The following is a 24,308-nucleotide window of genomic DNA, read 5'->3' on the forward strand; positions in this document are numbered from 1 at the left end:
GTGCCTTACACTCCGTACATATGCAGTTCTAGGTTTTCTGATAGAGAGTGCACAAAATATCTGAGTGGATTAATGCAAATCCTCAACTAATGAGATTTATCAAAATTCATAGAAACTGCTTGTGGTATTAATGGGTGAATATCAGGTGCACAGAGCGTAACAAGAAGAAAGAAGGTGAGAATACACTGAACGATGTTTTCGACCTGAAATGTATGGATAAAAATCAAACATACAGGTTGAAAAGCATAACGTCTGCACGTATTTAACACGCTATGACGCCGGGGTTGGATAGCGCGCAGAATTATGAAGAATCCGTCCGTTTGTAAATGAAATATTAGCGTAAATTACATTTCCGCGTGGTCGCTGATCAGAATCACTTTGGTGCAACCGGAGACATTTGTTTTCATTTGTTTTAATTTAAATAAATCAGAGCGAGTGTTTTACTGCTCTCCGGTATGCGCCCTGTCTTTGTGGTTTACCGTCATGAACCCGAGGGACGCGGGCTGTGAACAAGCAGGTCGTGTGGCTTCACCGAGTCGCAACCACTTAGCAAACACGAAACAAATTAGATTAAGCTGAATTTCAGACAAATTGCAGCAAAATAAATTGTACAGTGTGATTTGATTGCATATGTGTGGGTTACGGTGTGTTGACATTGACCGTACTTATTAATTTTGTCAAAGTGGCAATTATGTGTGCCCACCACCTGTCACGGCCGATGAGGTGTGCGCTATTAATAGCTGCTCGTGGTTTAACATTGCATTTTGTGGCCGTATAGGCATTTTATTTTGACTAATTATTGGACAGTCGTTTGCAGTAAATACATCACTCACCTGAGAACAACGGTGCATGATACTTTTCACCAAGGACAGAGTAATGTTTACTGCCTCCAACACCTTTCTTTGTTAATGACCCTCTCCAAGTATTAGTATACATTTTTATATTTTATGTCTGACCTACTAAATCACACAATGTAATGCCCACAAAACATAAAAAAAATACATCTTTATACAATTTTTTTAAAACGGATTTTTTTTTACCAACTGAACCGTACAAAGTTTACTCGACCCAAAGCCAGACTGTAGACTTTCGATGGTGTGCCACAGGATTATTTTTTGACTGACGTGAGAAGAGGGAAATCCGAGATGAAAAGAGCCCTGCGTTTCGGTTTCGCTGGCGGGGCTCGGTGTCTGCCGGGCCTGGAATTAAAACCTGCGTTTCTCTGGCGGAGCCGGCGAGTGGATCTGCACGTGGCGGTCCTCCCCCGGGCCTGCGAGCTGTCTCCTCTAAGGCGAGATCAGAGGTGAGCGCTGACGGGGGCGGGCTCTGCATTCCGTCGCGATCGGGCGGAATACGGCCGCCGATGCCCATCCGTCAAGCGCCGCGTCAGACTGTCAGAATGATTTCTTGATCAATCGCCTTTGAAAAGCCGAGCTGGCCCGATGCCAGTGCTGAAGGTAAACACGATGAAGGGACAGCTTCGCTGTCACTTTTTTCCCTTCTCTCACAGGAATCAGGTGTCTAGTTTTCTCTCTTTTTGTTTTCTGAAATCTCATTGTTCGTTTTTCCTTCTGCTAATGAGATGAATGCTTCATTATCTACATGAATCATGTTTAAACAGGTTACACAGGCCACTGTTAACGCAGGAGATGGGCTGAGTGCACTCACTCCACTTATATTCTATTAAATGCAAATGCTGACTCTTTTCTCTGTATCTCTCTGGTTTGTTTCCCCCCTGCCTCCTCTCCTTCTCTCGCTTCGCATCCGATCAAACGTTCACAGGCAAGCAGACCGAGAGAGGGTCTGTTGAGGCCCGTTTGTAAACTGCGCCTAATTCATTGTAAATCAGTGCGCCTAATTCATTGTAAATCAACAGCAAGAGTATAAACGCACCAGCTCGCATCTCCATCCCCCAAGGCCCGCAGGTGTTATAAATATTCATGGGCTGTGGATCGTCGTGAACGTTTCGGATTAGGGAAAGTAAATTATGTGCTGAAAGCCTCGCGGTTTTCCTGGAGAGGATGCTGGAAGTCTCGGACACTGCATAATGGTAGGTGCTGATCTTTGACCTCTGTAGGAAATCTCCAAAGAAAACAAGCTTGTGTGTGGATTAGGGTGGGAGTTATGGCTCTGTGTTGATATTGCGCCTTCATCCAAAGCACTGTACAATTGATGCTTCTCATTCACCCGTTCACACACACGCACCAACCAGCTCGTCAGGAGCGATTGGGGGTTAGGTGTCTCGCTCAGGGACACTTTGGCACCGGCGACCCACCGACTGCCAGACAACTGCTCTTACCTCCTGAGCTAATGTCGGGTTAACATGTCGGGTTGACATGCTGTTAATACATGCGTAGCTTTCTGCTATTATTGAGGATTTTCCAAGAGTTATTTGCTGACATTCACACCTCCAGTAATGGTATCAGGCTAAAGTTGTGAATGATAATGACCTGTCAGGGCACAGTTGGTCGTGAGGACCATGAGTCGACCTCCTCTTGTTAATAAATGGTCGTCTGTGACACTGGATCTAAAGTGAATAATCACTTCCCATCCAAGTGGGGGGAACAGCACCAAAAACCGGAGTTGGGAAGCCCAGTATCTGAGACTCAGGTCGAGAACCAGTGTCACCACCGGAATGAGAGCATTTTTTAATTACTTGGTCAAGTCATAGTCTTTGGGTACAGTATATCACTCAATATAGGCTATATAATTGCCATTTTATCGGTGCAAATGTAACGCCCACAATAAGAAAAGAATTTTTGGCAGATGTGTATGAACGTACACACACACACATACATGGACATACTCATGCAAAAAAAGATCAAGCGCGGTTGATGTAACTAAAAAAATCTGCCAAGTGTCACGTTGACTTATTTTCAAGGTGCCGGTCGCCCTGTGTCAGTTATGTTTAATATAGAGAAAGGTCAACGTCCTCCCTGCCTTCTCTGACAGCGGAGATGAGGGGACTCATCATGTCTCCGGTCTCCGCTGCTGGAAAATACAATTATTTCAAGTCGCAGTCACTGACCTGCAAAATCCAGGAAAGCAATAACTACTGTCCCGGTCCCCAGTCAACTGCTGATTTCACTCTGAGAGACGTTCTCCCGCAACATTCATCGGGATTGAAAAGGGGGGAAAACAGGATGCAATCTTTCAAAAATAAGAATAATTTCCCTCTGCCGCATTCGCTATTTAATATCGAAGGCATTCGACAGTATATTGAATTTGCAGATAAAGTAAATTATGATAAAATTAGCCTCTGTCCTTCATTCCTTTCTCTACCATCTCCTTCTTTCTCTCATTCTCAATCCTTCTCCTCTCTCTCTCTCTCTCCTCCTCCCTTCCTTCTCCTTCTCTCCTTCCCCTGAACGTGCTGCTGCTTCTGTGGGTCGGCTCAGATCAGCTCTGTGTTCATCACTCTGAGACGGAGAAGCTTCTGATGGCTCGGTCTCTCCTGTCTCTGCCAATCAATCCTGCCACCATCTTTCTCTCACACGGTCTCCCTCCCTCTCTCTCTCGCTCTCTTTCTCTCTCACACGGTCTCCCTCCCTCTCTCTCTCGCTCTCTTTCTCTTTCTCTCTCTCACACTTTCTTTATCTGTCTCTCGATGGGGCCCCACTCTTTGTGGTCTTGACTGTTGCTGTGCATTCTGGGTGATATTCCTCCCCTCATCAATGGGTTTGTAGCACACACCAAGATCATGGGTTAATGGCTTTTTGCCAGTGAGAGTTCATGAACACAGAAAGCAGAACTTTTACATCAGATCAGTTCACAGTTCACACAAACTGTTTTCATCTGCTGATCTAACAATCAGGCAATTGATCAAATCACCTTTCTGAAAATTGTCTAATTATGTTATAGTAGCATTCTTTTTAATGTTGCAAGATCATACAGTATTTTCACAATTTCTTTCTCACATTTCCACAACAATACAGTATTGATTGGAAAAATTGTTTTTATTTGAGGACTACAGTTTAATGCTTGTGAAAATAATGTGAATGTGAGATTTCACTTTCAAAGATTTTGTGTTATGCAGCTACGCTGCAGTTGACATCAGAGTTACATGTGTTGCCGTTGGCATTCTTTCAGATTCCCTAAATTTGACTCCAAGTTGAAACATCTTATTTTATGTCTGCAGTGTTCTTGCTAAAATTAACAGGAGATGCTAAACAGTAACGTTTGCCAATAGGCAAACATTTTTAAGCTATTTGCCATGTTTATTAATCAAAACAAAGAAAACCAATCTCCATTCAAAGACTGGTTTAAAGGGTATGATTCCAACATGCTATATTTAAAGCTGAAAATGTAATAACATTTTCTAGATCACATTCTAGATTTTCTCGATACTTTTTTTTAATGGATGTGTTGGTACTTCATTAGTATCTAGTAGTTCTGTAAGCTCTGAACTCATGTGAACCCGTCAGCCTTGTTTGCCTGAGCTCACGCAGGGAGGTGTAGGTTCTACATCAACAGTTTTTCCTGCCAGTTTCATCATTCCGGTTTCTGAATCAGTGAGGACTGTTCCAAAAATAAAACAAATACAGAAAATACAAATCAATAAGGTATTGCACCAAGAACAAAACCTCTGTTTGGGCACGCATTTACTGTCATCCCTACACTGCCATGGTAGATATTTAAATTGTAATAAGATATCAGTCATTTTTAGACAAGCAGCAGTGAGGTGGTAACAGTAATTTGATTGTGGGAGTTTATTTAAACGAGCAAACAGCTTGACAGAAGCGGCTGGGGATTGTGTCATAAGTCCTTTATAACTAGACTGGGTAGGATTTTGCTTTCCTAATTGGATGCCTATTGAAGTTTATTTTCGTTCCCATGGCCCAGTGTTGCCAACATTCATCTGTCTGATTGCATATAACCCAGTGCCATTAACTGCCAATGCCTGCTTGTTTTATCGTTATTGTGAAAAAATAAAATAAAATAAAAAAAACAGTAAGGGAAGGGAAACAAAAGGGTGGGGCGTGCGTTAGAAATGTTTGGTAGGATATTTATGGTAGATAAATATTCTACCATCTTTGGTAGAATATTTAATCCCCAGCAAAAAAGTCAGCAAAAATGCAAATCATTCCATTTCAAATGTCGAAATTACTTTCCTTTTAAAGAGTTGATTTTTGTAAATCAACTAAGGCTCTCACTCATGCAAAATTGTTATTCAAAGACATGATGAAAACATCTGGTTTGCCTGTGCCTCTGTTGTAGAGCGTACGTGAGTTTTGACTGCAGTGAGCAGATCTGATGCCTGTATTTTTATCTGGCACGTGGCAAGGCATGAGAAATCCTCCATTACACACGTGTATGTACACTTATCCTCATCAAATATTAAACCCCGAAGCTGCAGTCATGAATGATGCAAGGCGCATGAGTAAATGTATTTCAAAGGGACTGAAAATTGACATTTATCTCTTGTTGGCAATGAGCTCCCTGCTGACAGCAAACAAGAGAGACACCAAAAGAAAATGGCGTAGCGATCTGTTGCCCTCTGCATTCTGATCCGTCTCTTTTTTAAATAATTTTTTTATTTTATTTTTTTTGATGATGATTCATGTGCGGTGAGTGAGTGCAGGTACATTGTGAAACCTGTTGATTTGAACACGACTTGCTGATTTTCTTAAAACAGAGAAGGAAAGTAAAAGTCTCAATTGTTACTGAAAGCAAGGAAATACAGGCATAGGGAATACAGGCATGTTGAATTATATGTTTGGTTGCAATCTCATGAGTGTAACTGAATTACGAGGAAGTATGTTGACATACCGCACCCCCCCCCCCCCCCCACCCACCCCCACACCCCCACACACACACTTTGAGGGTTACCCTAGCAAAAAAAAGTGTACAATGTACAAAGTAAAAAATGTGTACCCCCCTGAGCGAGTTTCTCGCTGTCGGCACCCCTCCTGGGAAGGGGGCAGGAGGGGTGCCGACAGCCTCAGGTAAGGCAGGTGAGAATAACTGGCCATGTCAGTAACTCTGGGAAGAGAACCCAAACACACAGAGTGAGTCAGGAGCGGGCAGGGTCTGGGAGAGAACCCAAACACAGAGTGAGTCAGGAGCGGGCAGGGTCTGGGAGAGAACCCAAACACACAGAGTGAGTCAGGAGCGGGCAGGGTCTGGGAGAGAACCCAAACACACAGAGTGAGTCAGGAGCGGGCAGGGTCTGGGAAGAGAACCCAAACACACAGAGTGAGTCAGGAACGGGCAGGGTCTGGGAAGAGAACCCAAACACGCAGAGTGAGTCAGGAGCGGGCAGGGTCTGGGAAGAGAACCCAAACACGCAGAGTGAGTCAGGAGCGGGCAGGGTCTGGGAGAGAACCCAAACACACAGAGTGAGTCAGGAGCGGGCAGGGTCTGGGAGAGAACCCAAACACACAGAGTGAGTCAGGAGCGGGCAGGGTCTGGGAGAGAACCCAAACACAGAGTGAGTCAGGAGCGGGCAGGGTCTGGGAGAGAACCCAAACACAGAGTGAGTCAGGAGCGGGCAGGGTCTGGGAGAGAACCCAAAAACACAGAGTGAGTCAGGAGCGGGCAGGGTCTGGGAGAGAACCCAAACACACAGAGAGAGTCAGGAGCGGGCAGGGTCTGGGAGAGAACCCAAACACAGAGTGAGTCAGGAGCGGGCAGGGTCTGGGAGAGAACCCAAACACAGAGTGAGTCAAGAGCGGGCAGGGTCTGGGAGAGAACCCAAACACAGAATGAGTCAGGAGCGGGCAGGGTCCGGGAGAAAACCCAAACACAGAGTGAGTCAGGAGCGGGCAGGGTCTGGGAGAGAACCCAAACACACAGAGTGAGTCAGGAGCGGGCAGGGTCTGGGAGAGAACCCAAACACACAGAGTGAGTCAGGAGCGGGCAGGGTCTGGGAAGAGAACCCAAACACGCAGAGTGAGTCAGGAGCGGGCAGGGTCTGGGAAGAGAACCCAAACACGCAGAGTGAGTCAGGAGCGGGCAGGGTCTGGGAGAGAACCCAAACACACAGAGTGAGTCAGGAGCGGGCAGGGTCTGGGAGAGAACCCAAACACAGAGTGAGTCAGGAGCGGGCAGGGTCTGGGAGAGAACCCAAACACACAGAGTGAGTCAGGAGCGGGCAGGGTCTGGGAGAGAACCCAAACACAGAGTGAGTCAGGAGCGGGCAGGGTCTGGGAGAGAACCCAAACACAGAGTGAGTCAGGAGCGGGCAGGGTCTGGGAGAGAACCCAAACACACAGAGTGAGTCAGGAGCGGGCAGGGTCTGGGAGAGAACCCAAACACACAGAGTGAGTCAGGAGCGGGCAGGGTCTGGGAGAGAACCCAAACACAGAGTGTGTCAAGAGCGGGCAGGGTCTGGGAGAGAACCCAAACACAGAATGAGTCAGGAGCGGGCAGGGTCCGGGAGAAAACCCAAACACAGAGTGAGTCAGGAGCGGGCAGGGTCTGGGAGAGAACCCAAACACACAGAGTGAGTCAGGAGCGGGCAGGGTCTGGGAGAGAACCCAAACACACAGAGTGAGTCAGGAGCGGGCAGGGTCTGGGAGAGAACCCAAACAGACAGAGTGAGTCAGGAGCGGGCAGGGTCTGGGAAGAGAACCCAAACACGCAGAGTGAGTCAGGAGCGGGCAGGGTCTGGGAAGAGAACCCAAACATGCAGAGTGAGTCAGGAGCGGGCAGGGTCTGGGAGAGAACCCAAACACACAGAGTGAGTCAGGAGCGGGCAGGGTCTGGGAGAGAACCCAAACACACAGAGTGAGTCAGGAGCGGGCAGGGTCTGGGAGAGAACCCAAACACAGAGTGAGTCAGGAGCGGGCAGGGTCTGGGAGAGAACCCAAACACAGAGTGAGTCAGGAGCGGGCAGGGTCTGGGAGAGAACCCAAACACACAGAGTGAGTCAGGAGCGGGCAGGGTCTGGGAGAGAACCCAAACACACAGAGTGAGTCAGGAGCGGGCAGGGTCTGGGAGAGAACCCAAACACACAGAGTGAGTCAGGAGCGGGCAGGGTCTGGGAAGAGAACCCAAACACGCAGAGTGAGTCAGGAGCGGGCAGGGTCTGGGAAGAGAACCCAAACACGCAGAGTGAGTCAGGAGCGGGCAGGGTCTGGGAGAGAACCCAAACACACAGAGTGAGTCAGGAGCGGGCAGGGTCTGGGAGAGAACCCAAACACAGAGTGAGTCAGGAGCGGGCAGGGTCTGGGAGAGAACCCAAACACACAGAGTGAGTCAGGAGCGGGCAGGGTCTGGGAGAGAACCCAAACACAGAGTGAGTCAGGAGCGGGCAGGGTCTGGGAGAGAACCCAAACACAGAGTGAGTCAGGAGCGGGCAGGGTCTGGGAGAGAACCCAAACACACAGAGTGAGTCAGGAGCGGGCAGGGTCTGGGAGAGAACCCAAACACACAGAGTGAGTCAGGAGCGGGCAGGGTCTGGGAGAGAACCCAAACAGACAGAGTGAGTCAGGAGCGGGCAGGGTCTGGGAAGAGAACCCAAACACGCAGAGTGAGTCAGGAGCGGGCAGGGTCTGGGAAGAGAACCCAAACATGCAGAGTGAGTCAGGAGCGGGCAGGGTCTGGGAGAGAACCCAAACACACAGAGTGAGTCAGGAGCGGGCAGGGTCTGGGAGAGAACCCAAACACACAGAGTGAGTCAGGAGCGGGCAGGGTCTGGGAGAGAACCCAAACACAGAGTGAGTCAGGAGCGGGCAGGGTCTGGGAGAGAACCCAAACACAGAGTGAGTCAGGAGCGGGCAGGGTCTGGGAGAGAACCCAAACACACAGAGTGAGTCAGGAGCGGGCAGGGTCTGGGAGAGAACCCAAACACACAGAGTGAGTCAGGAGCGGGCAGGGTCTGGGAGAGAACCCAAACACACAGAGTGAGTCAGGAGCGGGCAGGGTCTGGGAGAGAACCCAAACACACAGAGTGAGTCAGGAGCGGGCAGGGTCTGGGAGAGAACGCTGGTCTCACGGCCAGCCTTCCCTTGCCAATGTGCCTGCGGCTCTGGTAAACAGCCACGGCCCGGGATCATGTGTTCACTGAGAGGACACCACAACAAATTCTATAAAAGAAAAACTTTGTTGGATCTGTAAGGTTTTATTCACTAGCCGGTGCAGGCACTGAGTCCATTTTTTTTATCTTTATTTTTATTTTTTTGCTGGTCAGTTGATTTTCGCCAGTCTGGTCAGTAGATTAAGATCTCTTTGCGATCACTTTTTAAGTAGCTTTACTCCCTCAGCCAAATTGATCCATCGGACCGTTGCAGTGCGGTGGATCTGTGTTCCCGTTTTCTTGACGTTCCGATCGATTTCTCTCTTTCAAGCACAGTCGTAGCTGCGGCCCCCCAAGTTAATGCGGGGCGATATTGGTTACCAGAAGTGCCACAAAAAATATTGAACGTTCGCAATGTCCGGCGCTTCCTCGTTTGTGGAATGAGGTGGATAAACGGGCTGTGAAGTGTGGGATCCCCCAGGGACCGCGGTCTGACAGGCGCTCAATACCCGGCATCCGCTGTAACGCCGCGGCCTGCCTGCAGGGGGCGCCCGACAGAACAGCTGCGCCTGCAGACGAGCGCAGACGCAAATGGAGAAGAAGAGGGACGATGCAGCGCCTATTTCCGGAGCTCAGATTGCCCGTCCGGGAATCTCAGCGGATGGCTTTGCTGTCCACCGCAATATTCTCACTTCGGCTGACCATCTGTACCTCCTCCCCACCAAACCTGTCTCCATTTCACTCAATAACGGAACAGACTCGCTAACGATGCAATGCAGCACTGCAGATCCCCCAATCCACCCCCCTCCCCCATCCCCCCCCCATCCCTCATACCCCACCCCCCTCCCAAGTCCTCCCTTTCCTCTTCCCTTCGATGAGAGACCGACTCCGCGCCCATCCCTTTCTCTCTGTTCCTGCTCCGTTTCTCCTCCGCTGCCGTGGAGCTGAGCAGTGTATGTCACTGTGGTAATGAGGTGGTAAGGGACCCTGTTGATTTCGGTCCTTTGAAGTATGTGTATGACGGAAAAAAAATCAATAAGAGTGGCTTCCGCCCCGGGCCTGAGTCTATGGCGTTATGTTGGGACCGCAACTTTTAACAGCTTGATTAGACTGCCGAAAAGAAACACACAAGCGCTTGGGATGGAGGGATGGGAAGGAGAATATGTGTGTGGAGTGGGCAAAACGGAGAAGCAAACTTGAGTTATCGGGAGTCATTCCGGAGAAGGGTGCACTTCTGCAGTTTCCAACCCGACACGCTTTCCTGACATTGTTTCTGTTTCGTTTGATACGGACAGGCACAGAGTACACACAGGAATACAATTCAAATAGATTACGCTATGCCACTGCCTAGGTTTTCTGGCTTGTGCTAAACAACAACAGCTGTCCCGATTCCAGATGACACGTGTGCTGATGTTGCCTTTAGTGTGTCTCCGAGAATGAGGTCAGAATATTGAGGGTTCTGATCCCGGCTGTTGTTTCACCATGGCAACCACTGCTACATTCTCTCTGATGCCCACGTTGTCTGTGCAAGCATCACATAAAGGATTCTTCGCATGTTCGCGAATAACAATGATATTTATTATGAAGCAAAAGTCTGTTTCCTAGAATATCTGTATTTTTCATTCCTGACCTTAAAGTCTTCAATACAGTATCACAATATGACATTGTTACTTGTTTTTTCATCATAGTTATCATATCATTATTTAAATGAGGCCCATATATTTTTTTAAATCAATATTGTCAAGGTAATGCAGTTGGCAATTTCCCTCAACAAATAAACACATTCGGCAGGCAAAAGCGAGACTGCTTGCAAATCAGAATGCAAAGTTTCTCCTTTCATGCAAGGAATCTCTGCCTCTTGAAAGCTGGTTGTTGCTCCACAATAGTTTCCTCTGCATGAGCTGCTGCACTTACGGATGATAATTGCTTGTAGCGCCAGATCGTAACAAAGCGTCGCACCATTGTGGGGAGAAGAATTAAAAATTTGTTTAAAAAAAGAATATATTTACTCAGTCAGCCAGTCAATTATACTGATAATGGAGCCGAACTCTGCCAGCTCCTACAGCTGTGATATGTGCTGCATTGGAATCTGCCTTCCCGCTTGCTGTTTACATGCCCCCCCACACATGCAATCTGCCCAATGGCGCTCCGACAGCCTAGTGCTCCCCGCAGCTGTGCTGGCTCCTCTCCACCTTAAAGGTACAATAGGTAAGATTTTTGGGTTAAAACATTGTTTCAAGACCATTGTTAACCCCCGTCCTATTATTGAGAAAGGCTCACTGCCATGTTGGCGCAGATACAGGCACCTCTGTCTGTGTTTAAAGTCCTTAAATTCGGGTTTCAAAATGTACAGTTGACGGGCCGACACTCTGTAGGAAAACATTGTATAGCTGTGCAGTAATTCAAGCTCATTGGTTGAAAGATTGGTTCTAATTGCCACAGCCAATGGCGTGAGGGGGGGGGGTTTTCGACATCAGCGCGTTCACAGAGAAGGGGGAGGGATAAACAGTGTTGTGGTTTGAGGGTGTTTGTTGCTGCAATTCCTCTCTTGACAGCTAGAAGTCCGAAATGAACTACTGTACCTTTCAAAGGCGGTGCGGAGGCTGAGCTTGTTCATGTTCACTGAGGCCATCTGTCTCCCGGGTGGATGGTGATCACCTGGGAACTGGAGAAAGCATGGAATACCACTGGCTGTAAATCGCTATGCGAATCCATCCCTTTTACATTCCCGCTATATGCAGCACACGGGCGTACACACCAGATGCACCATACGCTGCAGTGCAGTGCTCCAGCTGTTCTGTGCCCTCTCCACCTTCTTTTGTAGGAGGTGAAGGAATTGTAAAAATGACCTGGTTTAGTGTACTAATGGAGGGTTTAAGGTTTGAATTTGCCTAATTCTCCCTGTCTCCTCCTATCGCACAGACACACACACACACACACACACACACACACACACAGACGAAATTACAAACACTCCTGCCCAATACCTCATAAGTCACAAATGTTATAATTATCAAGTATTTTTTATAAATATTCACTTTTAAAAGACCAATGTGCACTGTGCCTCGTGTATAAATAATGCAGATACACTTTTTTATGGTGGGCGACCAGAAGCTTAATCACTAGAAAAATAATTATCAAAGGGCAGAGCATTCATTTTAATTTCAGAATAGCCTCAGATTTCTCACAGATGTCTCTCAGAGCAACGGTTGACTTATGTTCCCCAATATGCTTGGTCTGGCTGCCTCTAGCAAAACACGAAGGAGGCTCAATCTTGTCTTCTGCTGTAGATTCTCGCACATGCAAATAAAGAAAAACCGTAAGGAGATGGGAAACTATAGTTATATCTTAATTCGTTCTGTAATACCAAAGAGGGTACACTAACAACCCAGTACTAACAGATGGAAATACAATGAACTTTTAAGACCATAACAAGCTTTTCCTATATGCCATGTGCTGTAGTGTTAGATTAGTATTTTCCCCTCAGTCCTCGTACAGTACAGCCTTGGCGATACAAACCTCGGAACCGCAGATTGACCAGTCAACCAAAGAGTTTATGTACCCAGGTGGAGTTCATTCAGTGATGCCATTTAAAACTCCTTATTATGATATCCCAGAAAACACGTTTGTTACAGTCATTGTCAATGTAAAATGTGGGCATTAAAATGGCACAGAAGTGGTAAGACACTGATGTAGTTAATGGATGGCCCCATGGGTTTGCGGTCAAATCTAGACCGTGCCTGTACCCTCAGTGGCCATGTGGGAGCGTCCATTTGAACCTCGCCTTCAAAGGGTTCCACCCGGCCCTCATTCCCAACACATTCACATCTGAGAGGCGTTCCTGTGTTCTGGTGGAGAGCATTTAAAGGTACAATAGTTCATTTTGGACTTCTAATGGCCAAGAGAAGAATTGCAGCAACAAGCACCCTCAAACCTCAACACTGCTTATGTCTCCCCCTTTTCTGTGAATGCGCTGACCCCCCCCCCGTGGCAATTAGAACCAAATTTCAACCAATCAGCTTGAATAATTGTACAGCTGTACAATGTTTTGGTACAGTGTCGGTCCATCAACTGTATATTTTGAAACCCGAATTTAAGGACTATAAACACAAGCAGAGGGTGAGTCAACATGTCAGTGAGTCATTTTCAACGATTTACAATGTTCTTGTAATAATGTTTTAACCCAAAAATCTTACCTATTGTACCTTTAACAACATTGCTTGGCTAGTATCACTTTACATAGTCAGAATTTAAATATTAAGTTTCTTTCTACCAGTGGAATAAACAGCTGCGCAATTATACCATAATTTGATGTTTATATATTATATTATATTTGTCTATTTTTTACAGAATTATTTATGTGGCCTATTTGGTCGTGAGTGAAGGGTTTCTCTCGGGTTTCATTAAGAACTGATATTTTATATCCTTGGATATAACTGTTTCCTCAGGTCCACTTTACTTTGGTTTGATTTCTTTACATCTAAAAACTATAAATATTAACTCTGATTGGGCTGGGTTGTTCACTTTGTATTGAAAGCTGCGTGTTTGTCCACAGAGCGATTTAACGTGCGGTTATTGAAAAGACTGAATAAGGCTCTGCTGTTTGCCGCAATGTCTTTTTACTCTGCAATCTCAGCCAGGATTCCTGACTCTGCAAAACACACAGAGGGGCTCAGGGAGTAATTAGTGAGGTAAAACACACATTTTATCAAAATGATAAAAAGGGCCACATACACATTTAATTTTATAATTATATATATATATAATGTTTCATAGATCATAATTTGTGTTGGACAAGGACCAGTTTCCCAGAATGAATTATGTTAAATATTTAATTGCATCATTAGCTTGTACCGTGCCTATTGTACTATTTTTATAGCTTTGTGCCATTAAAAGGTTGTGCTTTATCATGAATGCGTCTGTAAAGGTTCCTGTTGTATTGTAACTGGAATAGATTATCCTGAGGGACAAACATACCAAATATTTCTCTGTCTCTGCCGTTCCACAGCAGCAGGGACAGTGTTAAGAAATGTTCAGCGTTTCTGCAGTGTTCAGCAGAACCCCATCTTGATGTTTCAGAGCAAACAAAGGAGCCACGCGCTTGCCAGAGAGAGAGAGCGAGAGAGAGAGAGAGAACGAGGGAGTCCGGAGGGAAGAATGGAGTGAGAGAGAAGAACTGGTGAAAGACGTGCATAACAAAAATCCACGTCTGTACGGATGCCGAGAAAAGCAGTCATAATGAATAAATAAATGGCATATACATTATTTATCAATGGATTTCTGCAATGGAAGGGCGGGGGGGGGGGGGGGGGGAGAGAGAAACTGTGGAAAACTCAGCCTACAATTTGGCATCTCCTATAGTATTCAGACGCAGATGCTGACAGGCCCTGTGGATGCTGCCTCCAACAGTAACACAGATGCTCGCCCTGACTCTAGTGGCTGCAGTTCCGGGTGCTCCAGAGTCCCGCAGGTTGTTCAGCTCCAGGTGGGGGAAATACTCACCCGATCATCCTCTTTGCTCCCGCGGTGCAGAATGTGTGCAGTCGAGCTGAGGGGCAGCGGTGATGAAATTGATTCTGATTCACTTGCTCGAGTCATCGCTTCTGCTGCTGATATCCCAGGTGCTTTACCTGTTATCGTTCTCCGTAGGAATTTAAGTTCGCTGTATAGTATATAGAGTGGGAGATACGGACCTCAGTGATATGAACGAATTGGTCAACTGGACGGGATATGAAGCCTGAAGTGGCATTCATAATATACCTCCCCGTGGATAGCTCGGCGTTGGGTCCATGTTAAATTGGGAGCTTGGGAATTTTGGAGCTTGTTTCTGAAGGACGGGTATAACGAAACAAAATACGACATTGGCTCAGGAGGTAAGAGCAGTCATCTCATTGGCTCAGGAGGTAAGAGCAGTCATCTCATTGGCTCAGGCGGGAAGAGCAGTCGTCTGGCAGTCTGAGGGTTGCCAGTTCGATTCCGCCCTGGGTGTGTCAAAGTGTCCCTGAGCAAGATACAAGGTGTGTGAGAGAGTGAGTGTGTGTGTGTGTGTGTGTGTGTGTGTGTGTGTGTGTGTGTGTGTGAATGAGTGAATAAGAAGCATCAGTTGTACTGCGCTTTGGATAAAGGCGCTATATAAATGCCAACCATTTACCAAATACTTTTTACTTTTTATACCGTCTAGTGTGCTCCAAATTTGTTTCTTGGCATATTCATAGCTGCATTTTTTCACTGGCAGTTTAGACTGAATCAGAAGCTGCTACACTTCAGTAGAACACTGAAGGGACTGAATGTCCAATTCCTACCCTAATTTGTGATGCCCAATTATCTGCAACTGCAACCGTGTACATGCAAGAACCATACTGCTGATTCAGGAGAATCTTTTATTTTCACTTGTGAAAATCTAGCTTACTGGTAATGTGATGGCATTAGATAATGTCTATTGTGGAACAGTCCTGGGCAGTAAGTACCCTTACACAATACTTCAGTTTTGGGCACTTGGGTGCATTTCACTGGTGTTTCCGAATGTTGCTAAAAATATACTTATTCAAAGTTTGGGTATGAATCCCGAATCGTGATAAACTTGGTTGGAAGCGAGTCGAAAACTGTAGTAATTGTATTCATCATCCGTTGTCTCGGCAGTGCAGGATAGGGTAGGCTACATCATAACGCGCGTGATGAGCATATCTTTTACCTTACCTTCTACCTTAGTCCTCCCTCCTGATTTCCTCCGCCCCCCTTTCTGATAGCCCTATCCCTCTTGTCTAACCCCCCCAAAAAAAGAAAATTGCACTTATGATGACTATTTGTTTAGAACAGCATTCCATGTGTATTTTCCTAGTTATGGATGTGATGCTTTGACTTATGGAAGAACCTATGCACTTGTAAATCACTTTGGATTAAAAGTGTCTGCCAAATGACTAAAATGTAAATGTGAATTTTACAACGCTGATGAAGGCGCAAGCCAAAGCCCATTGTGACTGCTGCCATTCTGCCAATCATTTAATTATAAGTCTTTCTTACTCTGCAAGTGCTGGCCTATATTTCCATCTATATTATTACGCAGGGCCATAGCAACCACATACAGCGTTTCACTCTTTAGTTTGGTGAGCACGTCCTTTCTGCTGTCATTTTCTATGTATTATGCCTGAGAGGGAGAGAAATGTTGAGCACATATATAGTGTATCATAATAAAGGCTTTGTGCCTCACGTAATCTCCCGGTAGGCCCAGACAATTAGACTGTATTGTAACCGTAATAAGGAGTATTGCAAGTAATACCAAACTGCCACTGGTTCTCTCATAACAAATAGCTAGGGAATCGAATCGAAAGGGAACTGATTTGGGTTTTGTAATGTGTTCAGGAAATAAGGATCTATGGATCCTTATTTCTTTTATTTAAATGAGTTGGTATATTAATGCGTATTTTTGGTAAGTTTAAATATAGTGTACATGTGATGAGACTTCTCTGCTGGTGTGTGGGCCCTTTTGGAAAGACATCAGCCTGAATTTAATCATTGCGTGTCTTTAACATTGAATCATGATTATACGAATAGAGTGTGTTTTTTTCACACAGACTTACTTTAGGGTGTTATTTCCTGTGATCGCAGAACTTCTCTAGCTGTATTTGTGAAACTCTACACCAACACCAGTATGTAATTTCAGGTCCATGGTTAAATGTTGATTGATTGAATGCCGGCCATCTTTCTCACATTCCTAGCACGGTCGGTATACTAGAATATCGGCTGCTGATTTCTGCCATAGCCCTTGCCTCCTCTACTTAACAAGAAAAGATACCTTCTTGAGCTAGAAATGCAATGACATCCTGTCATCTTCTATAGGTAACGTGTTGCTTGCTTCCCCACTGCATTAAAAAGAGTTAAGAACAATGACCTGGATAATCAGCTTGCATCCTTATCTTTGACTTACACGTGTGGGCTTACTCTGTGGATTTTAGGAGTGGATGTAATGCTATCTATTCTGTATTAGGTACATGCTCATAAGTAGGCAGTCTGGTTTTGCTTAATTTGATAAGTCTATATGTTTAAGCCATCAGTTTGAGATTTCATTAGGCCAAGGTCTGAAATTATTTTCCAGTGTATTGCAGTTAATTATATTGAATTTCATACCCATTCATTAGCTTCAGATGGTGGCTTAGCTGGTTACTTTTATATAATCTAAAGGCTTATTATATTTGATTTCATGCCTCTCCTGTGTCTTTTGACAGTGATCTTTATGTCCTATACTGGATCACTGTTCTACTCCGATCAATATGGGCACAAAGGCAGCAGGGCATTGTGGGTCTGTTCTTTCAACGGGCTAATTATAGTCTGGAGCAAAGGGAAGAAGAACAATTCTGCTAATAGTATAAAAAATGTTTTGTTCCTACTTGCTGTTTATAATTGATTGGACCTTACATTTTATTTGTGCTAAATCTCTTAAAGTTTTTTTTTTGTCTGTCTATATAGTGTGTGATACTTGTATACTTTTTAAATGCATTTGCATCAGTGGACTGACACATTAATTAAACTGCATCTGCATTTGCTACAATGGTCTGTCCCTATAAGATGTTTTAAATGTTCTTTCTGCAGGACATTTTTATATAAAATCATAGCAATCAATTATGAATTCCCATTCCCAAACGATGTAAGAGTCTGCAGCTAAAGCTACTGTATTTACCATGGCACAGTGAATGACTGCATTATGATACGGTGATAAATTATCTTTATTGGGTAGCAGGAGCTAGCAGTACATTGCCTCGTCTACCTGAGCTGATCCCTACTGTGACTGAACTTCAGAATCTTCCTTACGGGGGGAAGGAACCTTATGAAAATATACTTTAATATACTTTAACGTAAGAATGACCGTCGTATGGTCCAATAAAGATCATTTCGGGAGAAAGTATTTAAAACATGTTTCAATAAAACGGAAGAACTGAAACGCTACTACTTCTGGTTAACCGTGAGTAAGTACGTTAGTAAGAAAGTAAAGTGAGTAAATTAAGTGTGCGGTAAGTAAGACGCGATGAGCAGGCGTGCCATTTGAACTGCCGCTGATCACGCTGATGTCTCTAGAACTCACGACATCATTTTTGTTCAGTCGAGTAAAATTAACATTGTCATTTATCATTGTTGTTCGGTATCATATTTATGTAGAGGAAAAAAAAAGAGATGAGTTCCTACTCAGTGCCCTCGGACACCGGCAGAGCGAGAGGGTCAACCTTTCACTCAGCCCATTATCACGCGCATTATCTCCCCTGTCCTCAACATTTCACACAGGGTCATCGCTGGAGGACTTTCTCTCATTTAGGCTGTTAAATGTAATCCCTTTTTTGATGTGCTTCTCATTGATTAATCACGCATGTTAATTAAAGTGGTTCAGGTCTTTAATTACTGGGAGAGGGGGAACTGGTTTTTTTTCCGGATTGTGAATGACACCGCTCTTAATGCCCATTTCAGGCAGAAATACGATGTGGAAATTAGGCTCTTGTTTCATCCAAACCGTGATTCTGCTTTTCAGAGAGAGACAAAAAAAAAGAAAAGGAAAAAAAAAAAGCCAATGCATTTTGTAGGTGATGACTGATAACTTGCATGAATCGGTTGTATTCTCCGCAGAAGTCTCAATTTCTGCAACCATAGAAGTAAATCTAAAGCATATGAGTGAGTAATATTGTTCTCAAAATTCTGAGTTGCTTTATTCATCATTGATGGAAAAAAATGCAGTTTGTTCTTGAAAATATAACAAGCCTCAAAATGAGAATATAATGCAGAGAAGTGGTCAGAGCAGCAACGTGGAACAGTGGTCAGAGCAGCAGTGTGGAGCAGTGGTCAGCAGCAGTGTGGAGCAGTGGTCAGAGCAGCAGTATGAAGGAATGATCAGAGGAAAACAACAAAAGTGTCAAGTAGCCTACACTAAATAAAATATTTGCATGAAGAAAGCAAATCTGTCTGACTGGCTGGTTTATGGAAGGAGAAAGTGCAGGAGTCTGTAAGTTATATTGACTCTTCTCTTTCCCTCACAAATTCTGTTGCTGACGCTAATGCGAACTATGTTTTTCACAAGAAGGAACAACGGATTGGTGCCAGCAGAGTGTCACCTCTGCAGTGAGAGACAGCTCAGTCAGTATTCGCGGCTCATATACAGGTTACATGTCACATCACACGTCCACCATTTTGGCTCAAAACGGAAGCGCTGCCATAATGATGATATCGCCTTCCCGTGAAGCAGGAAGTGAGATGCTGTGAGTCTCCGTGTGTCACAGGAAGCCGTGTGTGCGCTCGTCTTCCCCATTACAGACACGTAATTACTGAAATGCGCATAATCGTCTCATACCTACTAATTGGACTATCATCCGTAAAAACACTCCGCTGTGCACCACAGCACGCAGCATTTGATTGCGCGGAGAACGTGACGCCAAATAAGTTTAGGGGGATGTGAATGAACAAAAGCTAATCTTTGTCTGCAGGTTTTGCACAAATTTGGTGTTGCCCTGAGGATTTACAATTGTAATCATTACAAATTGCGAATTCAGATTCCACGTTCAATCAACATATACATAAATAATAAGGTCCTCCCGTGTATTTCATCCAGCGTCCTTGGTGCTGGGAATGGTCTGTGGTCTGAAATGCAATCCTGATCGTTCCCAGAAGGACTGTTGGACAGTTTAACAGAAAATTACAGAACATTCTCCACCATTACATATAATATCATATCAGTTTCTGTCCACTCTTTCTTTTGTCTACCCTACTGCTACTTTCAACCTTCCACTGTTCCAATCAAGAAACACGTTAGCGTCAGTGATGTTTATGTATGTTACATTACATTAAATTACATTACATTATTGCCATTTGGCAGACACTCTTATCCAGGGCGACGTAAGGTTGATTAGACTAAGCAGGAGACAATCCTCCCCTGGAGCAATGCAGGGTTAAGGGCCTTGCTCACCACTACGCTACAGGCCGCCCCACGCTGTAATGGTGTTAGAACCACTTGCCTTCAAAGTGAGAGTATGTACACAAACCTTAGCTTGCCTTGCAGATTTCTTTGTCGCCTGGATCTGAAATGGCTTTGGAGATATTTCTGATGATACCGAATATGTGATGATTCTGCTTCATGAGGTTAGAAATTGAAAATATTATTGCAGGATATAGAGCATTTGGGGCTCCTAACAACTGTGCATGAACTGGTAGACAAACCATCACCATCACAAAAGCAGTACAGTACTTAAAAATATAGACTTTGAGAGATAGACAAAAACTCAAGCTCCAGTCTTGCTTCAGATCTGAAGAACTCCACAGGTGTTTCTGTCAATTCTTCCGCTGTGAGAAGACATCTGAAAGCTAGGGGTCTGAAAGGATGAGTGCATTGCATGAATTCTGATGAATGCGCACAAATCTTAACATATCCTGCACCATCTGGACAATGTTTCGATTGGAAGCAAATCCATTCTACATATTCTTGATGATAATAATAACTCTATCCATAATGCTGCATTATTTTCTGCATATTTTGCACTTCATGGCTGTTTTCATGGGAAAGTAAATATTTGAAAGAGTGGTCTCTCCCTTTGCACATTACTGTACACACACACACACACACACGCACACACACACACACACACACACACACTTGTTTTACATCGTGTGCTGCTACTGTTGGGAATGTAATACTGTCAGTCTCTTATTTTCAAAATGGGGGAAGCAAACGAGGAAAGGAAGAAAAGATTTTTATTGTGAACCATCATTTCGGGCGCACTGCTCCCCTGGGGCCCACCATCACACTAAAATGGCTTGACGAAGATGAGGCCATTGCATCGGTTAAGGGCATCAATGAGCAGTTCCTGTTGTAGTTCTTCAGATAGCCTCCAGGGGGCAACATGACGCTCTGTGACAGTGTAGAGAAGTGCACTGCAGTCGAGGACTCCTAGGACAACAATGGCTCAGTTTACACTTTTCTTTTCTTTTTTTTCTGAAATGTGATCACAGACGTGGTGCAGGAGTGTGCAGGGCTTGTCTGCATGTCCATAGTCTGGCAATGCAGACTGGGTGATCTTTCACTGTGGAAATCCAGAAGCACGTACTTATGAAAAGCCTTGCATTCCCTCGTTCTATTGAGTTATTTATGTGTTTATCTATTTTTCAATATACTTAATTATTTGTTGGCGTGTTTGCTGCGGGGATGGCTGCTGGTTTTATTAGTGGGAGAAAGAAATGCGCTTCTGACATTTTCATGTTTCCGTGGTTACGGGCTCAGACGTTATTCCACACCTCTGAAGCAGGCGAGGAGGGGCGGTCAGGATCTGGCTTGCTGTTGTCTGTCAGTTACATGGCAGCAGTGACTCTCTCCCGCAAAAGAAACTTGTTTTAAGATCGAATAACTAGACCATTTCACCGACTGTAACGGTGCATCTGTTCCTCGATGCGGATTCTTCCCCAGCCGTGAAAAGACTCCGGAGAGGCTGGCGGGCGGGGGGCGGGGGGGGGCTCATTGTGAACGAGTTGCTAACAATGCAGGTGCCGATTGTGGGTGTAAAATCCTTCCCAAAAAAACGAGAGAGCGCGATTGCGTTATGTGCATACGCAACGTCGCAGTTCGCTGTTTGTAATTGCCCCCCGGGGTCTCAGACGAGCTTACAGATGGATGTTAAGACACGCCACTTCACATTTCCCTCGCAACGGTGGAGTTTTTAACAGAAGGACCAAAAGTGGGGCAAGAATCGTAATAAATAAATAAATATATAAATAAATGAGAACTGAACCGCACGGATACAGTTGAAATTCCATCAGTGTATTTTAAACACAGCGGGAAGTATTCTTAAAACTAGACACAGATTTCACACTGGTTTGTGAGGAAGGACAAGAACCATATATCTATAATTTTATAAACCTCCGAGCAGCATGCATAATTTAACGGTTTCATTTATTGGACATGCGCAGTAATGAGATGAAAAAATCATTTATTTGTTGCATCCAAACCTCGTGATATACTCACAGCAAAAATGAAAGCATCATCTTGCAATATTCTTTCTGGATTTTTGGATATCCTCGTGGTTTGCCAAATTGCCCTGCACCCTGAGAGCAAGGCCCAATCCCCCTTGTGTTTAGACCATCACTAAGATGGGCTGTGATTGATGTGTTAATTCTGGGGCGTGGCGTTGTATTGGCAGTGTTACGTGTTAATTCTGGGGTGTGTTGGTTGCCTTTATGTTGATTGTGATGTGTGTCGGTGGTGGCAGTGAGTGGTAACCTGTGTAAGTGGGCATAGAGGCGGAGGTCTCGTTATTTCCGCTGAATTTGTCTGTGAATAAGCCGGCTCAAATTCTGTCCAGACCTTCCTGAAATATTTGCTGTAATGAGGTGAGGAACTTAGCCAAACTGCATGTCACAAAAAGTCGCAAAACTTTTCAGGGCCAGGGAAGGTCAGGGAGAGGTTAGCAGAGAGGTGAGAGAAAAGGGGGAGCGGGAGATTAAGCAGACAGTTAAAAATGAGTAAAAAAGATATGGCAGAAGTATTTTTATTGAGTCTGTCTTTCGGTCATATTATTCTGCCTTAACTAAAATAGTTATATATGGCTTTGACACCAGAGAGATTATTAAACATCCTGCCCTCTTCATTCTGCCCCCACTCTTGTGAATGTATTGCCTGCACATTCTTTGTGAACGACACACAGTAACTTGACTTACTCGATAGAGTTTTATTCTGTAAGTGCCGTAGTATCACTCTCTTTATCGCTGTGTGATACTGCCTGCGAGCACTACATCCAGAGACGGGTTTCCCAGCTCATCTCTTCCGTCCTGAGATTCGTCCCCCACTGAATCCTTCATCACCGCAAGATGTTGGCGTGTGAAACACACACACACACACACACACACATACACACACATGCACACGCACATTCTCAACACACACATATGCATTCTCAATACGCACAAACACATTCACACGTGCATTCTCAACACACACACACGTATGTGCGCACACATTCTTAACACACACACACGCATTCTTAACACACACACAAACACGCACACACGTGCATTCTCAACACACGCACACGCACACACACACACACACGCATGCACACGCACATTCTCAACACACACATGCAATCTCAATACGCATTCTCAACATTCGGAACCCTTTACCGCCAGCTGGCTGGTTAGCGCAGTTGCATTGATGATTTTAGAAAGTCATTTATACTGTATACATAAGAGTAGAGCTCTTTACATCATACTCAGATCAGCTCAGCCCCAACAAAAACACTATTCACTATGTTCATTCGTCAAAGATACTGTGTGTCCTGTGCCTAGCAGTCAGTGTCTAGTTTATTAGGTGAACAAGGTGAACTGAGGTTATTCTGCTCAGTGTGATTACCTGGGTCTTGGGCGGCCATGGCAAGATGGACAAATCCTACAAAACAGATTTTGCCACAACAATATTGTTTAATATAACGCTGTCTGTAAAATATATTTTGTGTTGTGTTTGTGGAAAAGGTTTGTTCTGTTCTCAGGTGTTATCTGTTCTCGAGCCGGATATTACACCTATCATGCTGTGTGTGTGTGTGTGTGTGTGTGTACTTTCATCTGCAGATGAAAAAAAAAAAAAAATCATTTTTTGGGTGTTTTTCCTCTACACCTACCAGTGTAAGTGTAAAATGAATTGTGTTGGGTTTTTTTATTTGCTTTTTATATTTATCTCCTGGCCCAACTCGTGACCCACAGCTTTTTTTTTCTCTTTCTCAGTGCTCTGAATAACGCTCTGTTAAACAAAGCCTGTGTTAATATGAGCATCGGTGCAAGCCTCCGCTCGCTGTGGGACCCCCGGACCACCGCCTTTCACAGGCAGGGCTGATCGATCGCCCTCCGGATCAATCCGGGCGCGTCTGGGAGAGGGGAAATGTCTCCGTGTCCTGGTGTAAAATAGCGCTCCGGTGCGCTCCTCCTCCACCTCACTCTCGCCCCTTTCCCATCCCCGCACTCCACCGCGGTGGCGCAGACGGGGTTGGAACCCGCAGCCTCACATTAGCAGCTTCCTCTCCTCAGCCTATTTATTCCCCCGTTCTCCGCCTCCGTAATACGGAGGAGCAGGAACACCGTAAAGCTATCACACGAACACTTCCGACGGCGTAGAGTGTCGATGTGCTGTCACATGCGATCGCGTTTCTGCCCCATGAAGAGGGCTATGTGAACAGTTGGCTTCTTTTTTTTCTTCTGCATCCTTAATAATGTAAGTGTCGAGTGCTTGGAAGGTTACCGTGGGTTTTCTGAAAGGGTGGAATGAGTGGGAACCTGTGCTGGAGTCTGAAGAACACTCGGCAGAGCCCAATGATGAAAGGAGCTTTTAAACGCACACATT

Source organism: Conger conger, chromosome 18 (genome assembly GCF_963514075.1).
Source record: "Conger conger chromosome 18, fConCon1.1, whole genome shotgun sequence".
Lineage (NCBI taxonomy): Eukaryota > Metazoa > Chordata > Actinopteri > Anguilliformes > Congridae > Conger > Conger conger.